Genomic DNA, 11500 nt, shown 5'->3' with positions numbered 1-11500 from the left:
GTCGACCGCCTGGTCGACCAGAAGTTGGTGCTCTTCCTCCCCTTCAGCGCCAAGCCAGTCGAGCCAGGTGGCGATGGATAAAGAACGTAGGGGATAGTAGCCCGGCTGCTAAGCAGCCGGGCAATAGAAGAGGCAACGGGCCAAGTCCGCATAGAAACAGGGGCAGTTAAGACAGGAAGGGTCCGATCGACAGCGATAGAGAAAGAGGCGAGACGGGGTGATGACTGCATTCATTTGGATGTGTCGAAGAAGGCGAGGCTCCGGAACGGTCAGTGATAGTTGAGGGGGAGGGTAAAGGCGTTTGTCGAGGTGGTGCTCGGGGTAGACCTCTTTTATGGCGCGGCGAATGGTGAGTCTCCCAGCGTCCTCCGAGGGCTTGGGCCAGGGGATCAACGGTGTCCGGAGAAGTGTGTCGCGGGCGAGCTGATGGGCCAGCTCATTGCCGTCAATCCCTGAATGCCCAGGGACCTAGCGGAGAAAACCGATGGAGGGCTGCAATGCGGGGACCGCTCGTTCGACCTCCTGTTAGAGAGAAGGGGTTAGGGTGCGTTTTGGTACGTGGTGAATAGCGGCTGGGGAGTCTGAATAAAGTGTGTACTCTTGAAGAGAGGGAAGGACGGCAAATGACTGGAGGGCATACGCAATGGCGAGGACCTCGAGGGACAATGCATCCGGAGGGCCTAGATACAGCCCGCTGGTGTGGGTTTGAGGAGCGTGGAGGTGGGGACGGCACAGGGCGTAGCCGCAGGAACCTCGAGCAGCCACGAAGGAGGCATCCGTGTAGGCTACACCCTGGGTATCAAAGAGAGGGGAATGGTGTTGCGCGGCTGCATGCCGACGGCCGGCGTGCAGGACGGGGGACATGCTGGTCGGGAGGGGGAGGATACGAATATGAGGAGCCAGGGTGGGAATGGAAGAGGTAAACGGGGCGATGGGAATGGGCGAGATACACGCTTGAGTCAAAACCACTGAACCTGGCGGGTAAGGGAAAGCCGGGCAAGCTCCGAGTCACGATGGAGAGAGAGAAGAGAACGGAGAGGATGAAAGGGGCCTGTGGCAAAGATCTTAGCGGTAGAGGTAGTGATAGGGAGGTTGAGAGCTGCCTTGTAGAGGCCCACAAGGGCAGTCTCGAGAGCGTTAAGTTGAGTCTGATGGAGGGAAACGTAGGGTGCAAAGTACAAGACCTTGTTGAGGGCCAGTTGCGTGGGCAACTCGGCACGCATGAGCCTCGTGGAGACCTGAGCGCCGAGTGACCACGCGCCGCAAGAGGTGAGTTACCGGGTGGCAGGTGGTGACAGCGTGGTGGAGGGCTTGCACGTTCTTGGCCGCATGTAAAGGAAAGCGCAGAACTTTGCATTGCATGACGACAGGAATGGGAGTGCCAGAAAGGTGGAGGGAGGCGAAGTGGTTGTGTGAGCGCTGGTATGAGGAATGGTTGAGAAGGAGAAGCTCGGATTTTTCAGAAGCAGGAGAGAGGCCAGCGGTGGTGAGAAAGGACACAATGAGATCTAGGTCACTTTGCAGGGTGTCCTGCACGTGACCGGGAGAGCCCGACGAACACCACAGAGTGATGTCATCGGCGTAAAACATATGATGCAGGTCGACAATTTCAGCTAGCTGGGAGGAGAGAGAGGCCATAGCAAGATTGAAAAGGGTAGGAAAGAGAACAGCACCTTGAGGAGTGCCACGGGTGAGGTGGTAGGGGTCGGACAGACGGGTGTCTACTCGAAAGCGAGCCACACGTTTAGAGAGGAATGAGCGAATGTAAGAGTACATGCGGGAGCCACAGTCTAGGGAGGCGAGTTGGGAAAGGATGTGGTCGTTGCAAACACCGTCGAAGGCCTTGCGGACATCGACGGTCAGAGTGCGTGAATTTGAGTGCGTACCATATTGTCAAAACAAGGGGGATGTGCCAGCGAACCATCTGTTCTGCTATCGGGGAAGGAACTTGTATTTTTGGATAGTAACGGCTAATCGACTTTTTTCTGTCTAGTTCTTTGGCGTTTTTTTTTCCTTTTTTTGTTTTTGTTTCTGTGGTTTTTTTCCTTACTTATATTTATCCTGAGCGAGCTAATGTATCGCTTTTGTTGCTAGTAAGCGCTTGTCGTGTGACGCCTTTCTTCCGTGTTCTCGTCGTTGCCTCTTTAGTATCCGTTATGAATCAACTTAAACCTGTTTTTTTTTTGCTGTACGTATACTTATACAGTGTACATACAAATGATGCCTTAATGTAGCGGTTTAAAGTGATTTAATGGAGCTGCCATGTTTAGGTGGAGCCAGCGTTCAGTTTCTATTTAACGGCCATTCTTATGTTCTAACACACCACAAAAAAAGAAAACGGACAGCACGAATTGCTCGCCCCCCATGTTTACATTTAATGACGGGTTGAATTTCCTGCTCTCCCCGGGCCCTCGGACCTTTCGACACAACTTTTTTATTGTTATCAGGAGCAGGTTAGTATCGTTTGGTCTTGTAAAGAAATAAAAATGTGTAATAGACTGTCCCACCAAAGAACTATCAGGCATAATAAACATTTTACCCGCAAATGTTGCGCAATTCGCGCTCCAAGAATATACAGGAAGTTGGCGACTCGGTGGTGAATGTGAACAGTGCCATTTTCGAGAATAAAGCAATCATTTTTGTGAGCTGCCGGAAAACTGTTTTGAACCGTTCACTTTATTTCCAGCATGTTTCAGTACCTCTGGCTTCAATCCTAGCGGGCTGGGGTAAATTGAACTGTCACGAAAAAATTCGAATCGCACTGAACCGGCGGCTGTTTACGGGATCGCGGTTTTGACGCTTTGATTAAAAGCGATGAGTCACGAGCGATGAAACAATAAGCCAACCGACAATGCCACGTGCTATTCTCGATTCAGCCATATGAAAGCATTCAGTTTTAATTTACCGAGTGTACAGCAGTCTGCATAACAAAGGTTTGCATTTACGCAACACTTGCTTTCACCGTCTTCGACGTGAAATTAAAGCGAGTATATACTACGAAAAACTTACCTTCAGCGCACTAAGTATACTACTACTAAGCTTCTCTGCGATCAATACTGTTCAGCTGCTAGCATCTTTCATGTGCTAGTGGTAAAATGAAAGTGAAAATTCTACTCTACTACTTACCTTACCTCTACCTACTACTTACCTTACCTACTACTTACCTCTACTACTTACCGTTTGCAATTAATTATTAGCACTTGGAATCGCTGTTTCAAGCTCATATGCTTAATTACTAGGTTGGTAGGCCTCCTTCAAAGCAAAAAAACGGCAACCCAAAAACTTCGCGTCTGTTTTTTTTCATTGTCAGCAACGTTTTCCTTCCTTTCGAAGGATGGCCTGAGGGGAGAGTTGGTGCATGATGGAATGAACGGTGGCGCAGCAAGCACACTAACAAGAAAGGGGACACCACATGCGCACACTCCCAACTGTTTATTGCATGGAAAGGTGGCATATTTTAACATACAGCTCAGGCATGACACTCATCGCATTTTCGCTCCTAACCCAAGACGTGGAAAAAAGCTGCAACATCAGGATAACAGACAAGAAAACTTTAACCCTTGCAGGAAAAACTAAGAGATTCTGATAACAGAACTTACAGGGAGCATCTCGTAACAAAAGCAGTGTCAAGCAATCGTAGCAAAAGTAGAGTTTGACTCTGCTTTAGCGCGATATTGAGCTAATATCAGCGCGCAGAGCGGTAAGTCTGTTTGCAGTGTGCCACAGCCTGTAGGATACACACACGCAAACAATCACGCTGGGGGGCACAAAGACGGCAGCAGGAGGAAGACATGAATAAAGATCATGCCAGTAATAGCCGTTAAAGGGAGACGCACTTTTGTAACTCGCGCGGTAATGCTGATGGTGAGCGCTAGCTACAGAGACAAAATCACATGGCAATTCCGTTAGTCATTGCCGATGCCACTTATGCAGGCAGCTCCACTCTTCCAAATTTCGCGTCCAAGGAGCGTCGTAGGTCCGCGATATTCAGCAGGAGGGGTGGAATAAAACAGAGGCAGAGAAGTACAAGGCGCGAAATTCTACTTTCGACTCCCCGCCTGACGCCCCCGTAAAGCCAAGTGGCTACGCGAACTGCTACACTCCCACATGGTGTAAAATAATATGGATAGGCCTTCACTCGAAGTCGCAAGGCGGCGGCCGCTTCCAAGAGCAGAACGTGTCAAAGCGCCGCTGCTCGTTTGCTGGGTCGGTGGGCATTGTCTACTTGTAAGCCTTCGCTCACCAACTGTGCGGAGTTTTTTATGGTTTCGTTCCCGCTTTTTCGCCATTTCGTTTGTTTTTCGTTTCTCTTCGCAGTGTGTCTGTGGCTGTTCGTGCGCGCTTCATTTGTTTTATTTGCAACAAAGACTCAGCGACGGAGAGGGCGTGTGGTTTCCCGACTTTCGTGTTCGTCTCCTGACTCCAAAAATCCCGTCTTCCCGCGGAACCTTCACCATAAGAACCAGCCAAAATTCATAACAAGCTGCCCAAGGTACCATTCATGCCATTATCCTCGCCCTCAGAACGAGCCTCTTGCCATCTCTCACCCTCATCTCATCCTGACTTCCCTCCCTCACCCTTGTTCTCACGGAGTCTCATGCGCTGGTCCTCCATCCCACGCACCTCATGGAGTGAAGTCCACATGAGGTGAGGGTGAGGACGCCATCGTGAGGGCTCGCCCTCGGTTTGCTTGTGTGTGTCTACATCGCCAGCCGGCGGTAACTTCTGCGCGCATGCGCTTGCTTCTTATCGCTTGCGTTTCGACAGCATTGCAGGAGTTTGGAATCGGCGTGTTCCTGCTCTCTTCACTCGTGTCTCACACTGTAGTGAGAAAAGCGCGCGCGCTCGCCTTTGAACCCCACAGGGAAAGAAGCTTATTTTGCGCGCACTCTCACGCCCAGAAAAGAAACAGCTTTGATGCGCGGAACTGAGCAAGCAGCGCAAAAGCCCGCTGTTCTTACCAAACCAAATTTTTTTTCGATAGTGACAAACCATTTAGTATATGAAGTGAAAACTGAACAATTAAAAAAAAAAACAGCGCAACGGAAGACGACACAAGATAAGGAAAAACACTAGGGCTGTTGCGATGTTTTTTCCAATTATCCAGACATGTACCAACCATCCCCTATTTTCACTCTTCTGAAAACTGACATTTAGAGGTACCCTGGGAACAAAACCTGCGGCAGGAATTCGCTTTGCGTTTTTTTTTCTGTCGTCATACTCTGCTTGCTGAACTCATTGTGTTTGCTTTTAGCGTGCGTCGAGGTCAAATTTTTTTGTTACTTTTTTTCTTGTTGCTTTCGGCAGAGTTTTAATGCCTTTGGTGTTATGCTGCTGAACTCAAGCCCGCAGGTGGAATCTCGGAGCATTTTGATACGTGCGAGATACGAAAACGGATCTCACAATGAACATGCGCGTTAATGAATCTCAGGAGGTTGAAGTTACAGTTTTAGCACTGCCGTACGGCTGGTACGCACATATGGGGACAAATATCCGTTCCTACCATTGTCGTGCTCGCGTAGCTGCTACGATGTCACCTTTTATCGCACTTATGCGTGCACTGCCAGGCACACCTAGATCATCTAGGGTTAGCGGTCTTGGTCTCAAAGCAGATGCCTTCGACTCAGCATGGCAAGCTCAGCCAGATACCAGCTACCAAGTGAAAAGGGGAGCGGTCGTTTGGTGCCCAGCTTTCGCCAATCGCAAGCCTGTGAATGGGTCAGACCTAAGGTTCACAAACAAAACAAAGTTTACAAACTAAGAGATGGTACAGAGGAATATACAATCATTCATATGAGCATATACAAAGTAATTTCCAATACAGTGCGACCCGTACAATGTAGCACTCGAGAGAGGCTACAGTACAAAAGCAATATTTCTACGAAATGTACTAACACAAGAGAGAAACAAACAAACAAACAAAATACAATTTGTTCACCGGGCACTGCAAGTAAGACTGCCAGATGATCACGAAGGAGCCGTTTAAGGAGCCGCCTACCGCGCACTCCACAACGATAACTGGGAGGTTATCTGTCATTCTTTAAACATTACGGTCGTCTTCCTCAGTTAAAGCTGAAAACCTGTTCTGCAGCGAAAACCTGAAATCCTCTACTTTCCCTATTAACGCTAAATCATTAGTAGCCTTCCGCCTCGCTAGTTTCCTCCATTCTCTCTTCAAACCTAAGCTAATACAAGACCTTACTATTCTGGCGCTGCTACAGCGGACCTTTCCGAGGACCCCCACATCCTCTACGATGCCAGGGTGAGCGCACAGTATGAAGTCTATTTAATTTTTAGTCTCACCATTGGCGCTCTTTCACTTCCACTTCTTATTTGCTCATTTGCAGGAGAAGGTATTCATGAACCATAAACTATTTCTACCTGCCAACTCCACTAATAACTCTCCCCTGCTATTCCTAGAACCCATGCAATAGCACCTACCACCAGGTCTGCAGCCTGCTTCTTGCCTTATCTTCGCAATGAAGTCAGCCATCAGTACAGTGTACGGTGTTTTTACTTTAGTCATTGCCGATTCGACGTCGTCTTAGAAAGCTTTCAGCGATCTGGTTATCGTGGCTTGATGTAGGCGCGTAGGTCTGAACCACCTTCAGCTTGTACCTCTTATTAGGCCTAATTACGATAGCTACCACCCTCTAGTTAATGATATAAAATTCCACTATGTTGCCAGCTATATCCTGATTGATGAGGAATGCCACGCCTAGAACTCGTCTGCCTGCTAATTCACGATAGTGGATTAAGTTTCCATCCTTTAGTACTGTACACACCTCATCTGTCCTGCTAACCTCACTAAGCCCTATGACATCCCATTTATTACCAGCTAATTCCACCAACAGGGCTCCTAAGCTAGCCTCAATAGGAAAGGTTCTAGCGTCAAATGTTGCCAGCTTCAGTTTGCAATGGTGGCCTGTACGGAGCCAGCGATTCGTAGCCCCCTCAGCTGCGTTATAGGTATGACCACCGCGTTAGTGAGCTGCTCCGCAGCTGATGGGGACTGAGGGCCGAGGGTTAATTGGTTTGCTCATCCAAAGTTGCGGCCAAGTACTACACTAGGGTGGCCAAATCTTCTTCTGGTGAGGAAGTACGTGGTCGGTTCTGGTCACCGAGGTCAGGCCTCACCCCAGGCCTGGTTATGCAATCCCATCGCACACGGAGTTTTTTTTTAAGAAAAACAAACCCCGTGGAGTCTTCGTGGCACCGGGAATAGAAACCCCGGTGCTCTTGCATGCCAGGCGGATGCCATATACATTCCACGAGGCGGAAAAACACACACGGCAGTAAGCAAATGAGTCATTTCAGGGGAGCCCACGAGACAAGCAAGACAGTTGCCCACCACTAGTCAACCACGGTGACGCTTCGGTCATCGCAAATTTGCCCGCTGACGAATGTAATCGGCGCACAGTGCAGCCATCGGATACCTGCTCCCCCACCGCGACGAGGCGGGCGGAAGAAGCGTGGGCAGCATGCGGAGAGAAAGAGCGCGCAGAACGCAAACACAGTTAAAGCGCCGCGGCATCGTCGTACCCGATCAACGCCTCATGATTTCGCCGTGAGGGGAGGACGTGGTGCTGTCATCGCGCTGCAAACTTAAGGTAGGGGGTACTATATAAGAAGGTCGTTTTTCGGCCCCATTATCCCGTGCTGCGGTTCCAGCTTCGGAGAAGTATTTACGCACGTTTCCCAGGCCAACACCTTTCCCCCAGGCACGGCTAGGAAAGAAAGAGCACTCTGGTTTTTGAGATGGCCCATCGTGATAGTCAGGTCGTGATATTGTCGCAGTGCCCTGTACATTGTTTTTGTTCTCTTTCGGTTGCCTCTCTGGTGTATTAGTCCAAAGTTGTTTGCTAGATTTTTCTTTGCACAGTAGCCCCTCTTTATTTGTGCTTTGCTTGCATTGTATGTTTTCTAGATAAACCTCAATGGTTCATACTAGCGATTAGAAACTTTTGTATTGTGTCTTTGGCGAATGAAGCTTGTGCTTGTGAACCTTTAACTCCGACCCATTCTCTGGCTAGCGACCGCCTGGGAATCAAACCAGCGCCCCCATTCTCATTTCGTGGCTGATTTCTGGCTGGGCTAGCGCTGCTTAGTAGACGCCATCTACTAAGCCTGCTCAACACGCTTTTAGAGTGCCTGAGAGCGCAAATCAGGCAACTTGTTTGCATGTGACAATCAACCGGCAGCGGAGGCTGAACCTTTGCTGCAAAAAAAATTCTAAGGATGGTTACGGCACTCCCTAATATAAAATTTCAGTGCACCTCTGTGGGTGTGTTGATTTTTCGATATATTGAGGTAAAGAATTTGAGGTATACGTGTTTATATAAATATTTACAAATACTCTGATTTTCACGGGAACTCTTCAAGTAACACTCCTCTGCTTTGTGGTAGGAGAAATAAATGCAGATAAGTTCAACCTACTGCACCAATTATTGCTTAACAAGCACGTTTTAACAAAGGCAAGGCTCTGACTGGTGTGTCCATCGCGGACAATTTATCGCGTGCACTACATTTCACACCACCGCCCTTCAATAGAGCAGAGAGTGGCGCGACAGCGAGGAGGCAGCACTTGGGTGCATGTGCCGCCGGCACAAGCCTGCACTCCCCTAGCCACCCTACCGTCGCACATGCAGTGGTGGTGGATGTTGGCGCGTACGGCGGGCACCACTCTGGCCCTATCTATGAGAGAGCGGCGGTACTTTTCTTTGCTAGACAAAACAGGCTCAACGAAGGCGAGCGCGCTCCCCTTGCTCTCCTGCCCTCCGTTCACTCCCCTCGCACTCGGTTACACCGACGACGACAGCGACGCGGCTTAACCCACAAACAGGCGCATGAACTGCGCTCTGAAACGTTTACTTCATTGTGTTTATTCCTTAGATTCGCGAAGTGTATTAAAATAGGCACTCTCAGCAGTTGCCTTCTCCAGAGTCTGCATTAGGAATGTTTACGGAGTGCTATAAAATTGCACTGTGGTATGCTTTTCCGTTGCATCGTAGAGATTCGCTTCCTGGAACAAAAATCAGTAGACTTCTAGCCCCTTAGACATTGCTTAGAAATGAACCAGCAGAAATCAATGTTAGACGCAAAGACAGAGGTATCGCGGTGTCCCGGCGACTATACATCATTGTGCTGCTCTCGCGGTCTGAATCAAAATAACCAGAACATCGGCGCAAAGCATACAGTTAGCAACAGCACTAACTATTCCTGCAGCACAGCTGTGCATTGCTGAGCGTAGCTTAATGCTCATGGCAGACATAATGCACTAGGCGTTACCAATATACATTTATATCCAAGTATCTCCATCTAGATTCTGTTCTTGTGTAAACTTGGCACGTCTTTTGATCACCAATATTCACGGAACAAGTACATCAGCGAATATCTATTGAACTATGAATTTCTAGAAATGACACGGCAAAGGAAGCCTTATTTGTGATCTCGCAGAACACTTAAAAAAGTCTTCAGATTTAAAATAAGGTGCTCAACTGAAAGGGGAAAGCGTATTACTGGTAGGCACAGCGCGCTCTGAATAAAACCATTGACATTATTGTGTACATAATCGGTACATAACGTCTTACGGTGTTAAAATATAAATTAACTCTGCTGAACGCGGCATACCACCCACGCACAATGCATTTGCCGCCCGACTGACCGATAAGCTAGACGCAGCGACGGTCGCTATTGGGAAACGGCTCCTCATGGAGGTGGGCCTGCGATGGAACCGCTAAGGCGAATATGTGAAGTGGGCTATGATCAATCAGTTCACCAGCAGCCTATGCGACTACCTCACCGAAACTGGTCTCCACACCTTTTAGCTTTCTATATATCCTACATTCCACTCCCATTTCCTCAGCTTATGAATCATGGCAGACATCTCGAAAAAAAACTTCATCCCGCGAGGCACGTAGAGAGATCCCGCATGCCTATCGAGGTAACGGCTCAGTCATCTTTGGACCGGTTTACTCTAGCTGTCTAGCGGCAGCCTTTCGAGGTTTTCATCCGGTCATTGCGTTTAACATTCACTCGAAGAAGCTCAGTGCCAGTTTTTGCAAGTGACCTCCTCTTAAGTTTGGTCTGCGAGTTCCGCCTATGAACCAGTTTTGCATCAGCCTAGTGGTACTGAGCCAAAGCCTGTGCGCTGCCCAGCGAACTAGCCGGAAATCATAACCACAGGGTTGTATATAGGGCTTAAAAGCAAGTTGTCTTGTTTTTCAAGAACTCCTGCCTGTTACAGTTATCGCTGAATTATCGGCAGTCTCTAATCTGAAGATTTCCTCGGCCAAGCGTACCTTTGGCCGTCTGGTGGCAGTATAAATTCACAGCTGGAATTTAGTATCGGAGTTCGTAAACTGCTAAGAACCACCACTTCAGTCGGTCGTAGCCAGTTAAAGAAGGGCCAGTTTTTTTAAATCCTTCTAGATTCCTGGCACCCACATCTTACGGGACGATTTGGTTTCTCTAGGCCGGCCGATAGTTCGTTACAGTGGCTGATAGGCCTTGCAGACTGCGAAGAGATGACTACAGAAGGTGTCAGTCTCATATTAAATAAATGAATTTGTTTTATAAAGCGAAGGCCCCAAGCATCTGTCAATGGAACGGGATGGGGGCCTAGGATTAGTAACGATTCTCCTTTCGTGTTCCTCCGTCGTTCCATGTCTTGTAGGGTGCGGCTATTGAGGTGGAAACTGCGCAAGTACGAGAAGGTCGTTGGGCTTGTGAGTGTGTCAGCGTATCTTTCGAAGGAAATGTCCAGTTCTCTTAGTACTTGTGACATGAAATGTTGTGTCGTGTCGTGCTCAGAGTGGGAAGAACCCAACACAAGGTGTATACAACGAATGTTAAGTGGAGGGTTACTCGGGTTAAAAGCGAATAACATTTTGTTTCATTTGCAACCATCAACTTCCGGGCTCCCTATATGGCATCCAACCGACTAAAGCGATGGGGTTTTGCTAATTGCTCAACTCAGTTTTTCGTACACCGAGTTTCCCTTTAGGCACTTCACTATCTTATCTCCATGCTGCCTGTCTTCTCATGAATGTTCTTTTTTGAAACTGCAATTTACAGACGGGCATCCGGTGCATAAAGCTAAATTTTTATTTAGCCATTTGCTGCGAATCTTTTTCCCTCTGAAGCTTGATGGACAGTGTCTTCCCACACAACAGTAATATTTCTAACAAAAGTCAAAATTCTAATCTTCCAGATGCGCTATAAAAGTTCTTTCTGTAAACCGAAAGTGAACTTTTGGTCCTTGTTTCGTTAACAGGAGTAATTTTCGTCCTGTTTGTGACCCGAAAGAGAGCCGTTTCTTTTAATTGCCGATTGACGCAGTGAAAAATGTTCTTTAGCGTACTGCGAAGCTCGTATAAGTTCTGTCATGTCAATAAACAAAAACTAGTCGTAACTTTTTTATTATACAGTAATCCACACACAGCTCTGGAGCGCCCGAACTGCAAGCTCGGCTTTGAATTTGTTACGGTCGCCGCTGCCT

This window comes from Amblyomma mixtum, chromosome 10 (genome assembly GCF_055824585.1).
Source record: "Amblyomma mixtum isolate Tamu chromosome 10, ASM5582458v1, whole genome shotgun sequence".
Classification (NCBI taxonomy): domain Eukaryota; kingdom Metazoa; phylum Arthropoda; class Arachnida; order Ixodida; family Ixodidae; genus Amblyomma; species Amblyomma mixtum.
Note: the sequence above shows the minus strand (reverse complement) of the source record.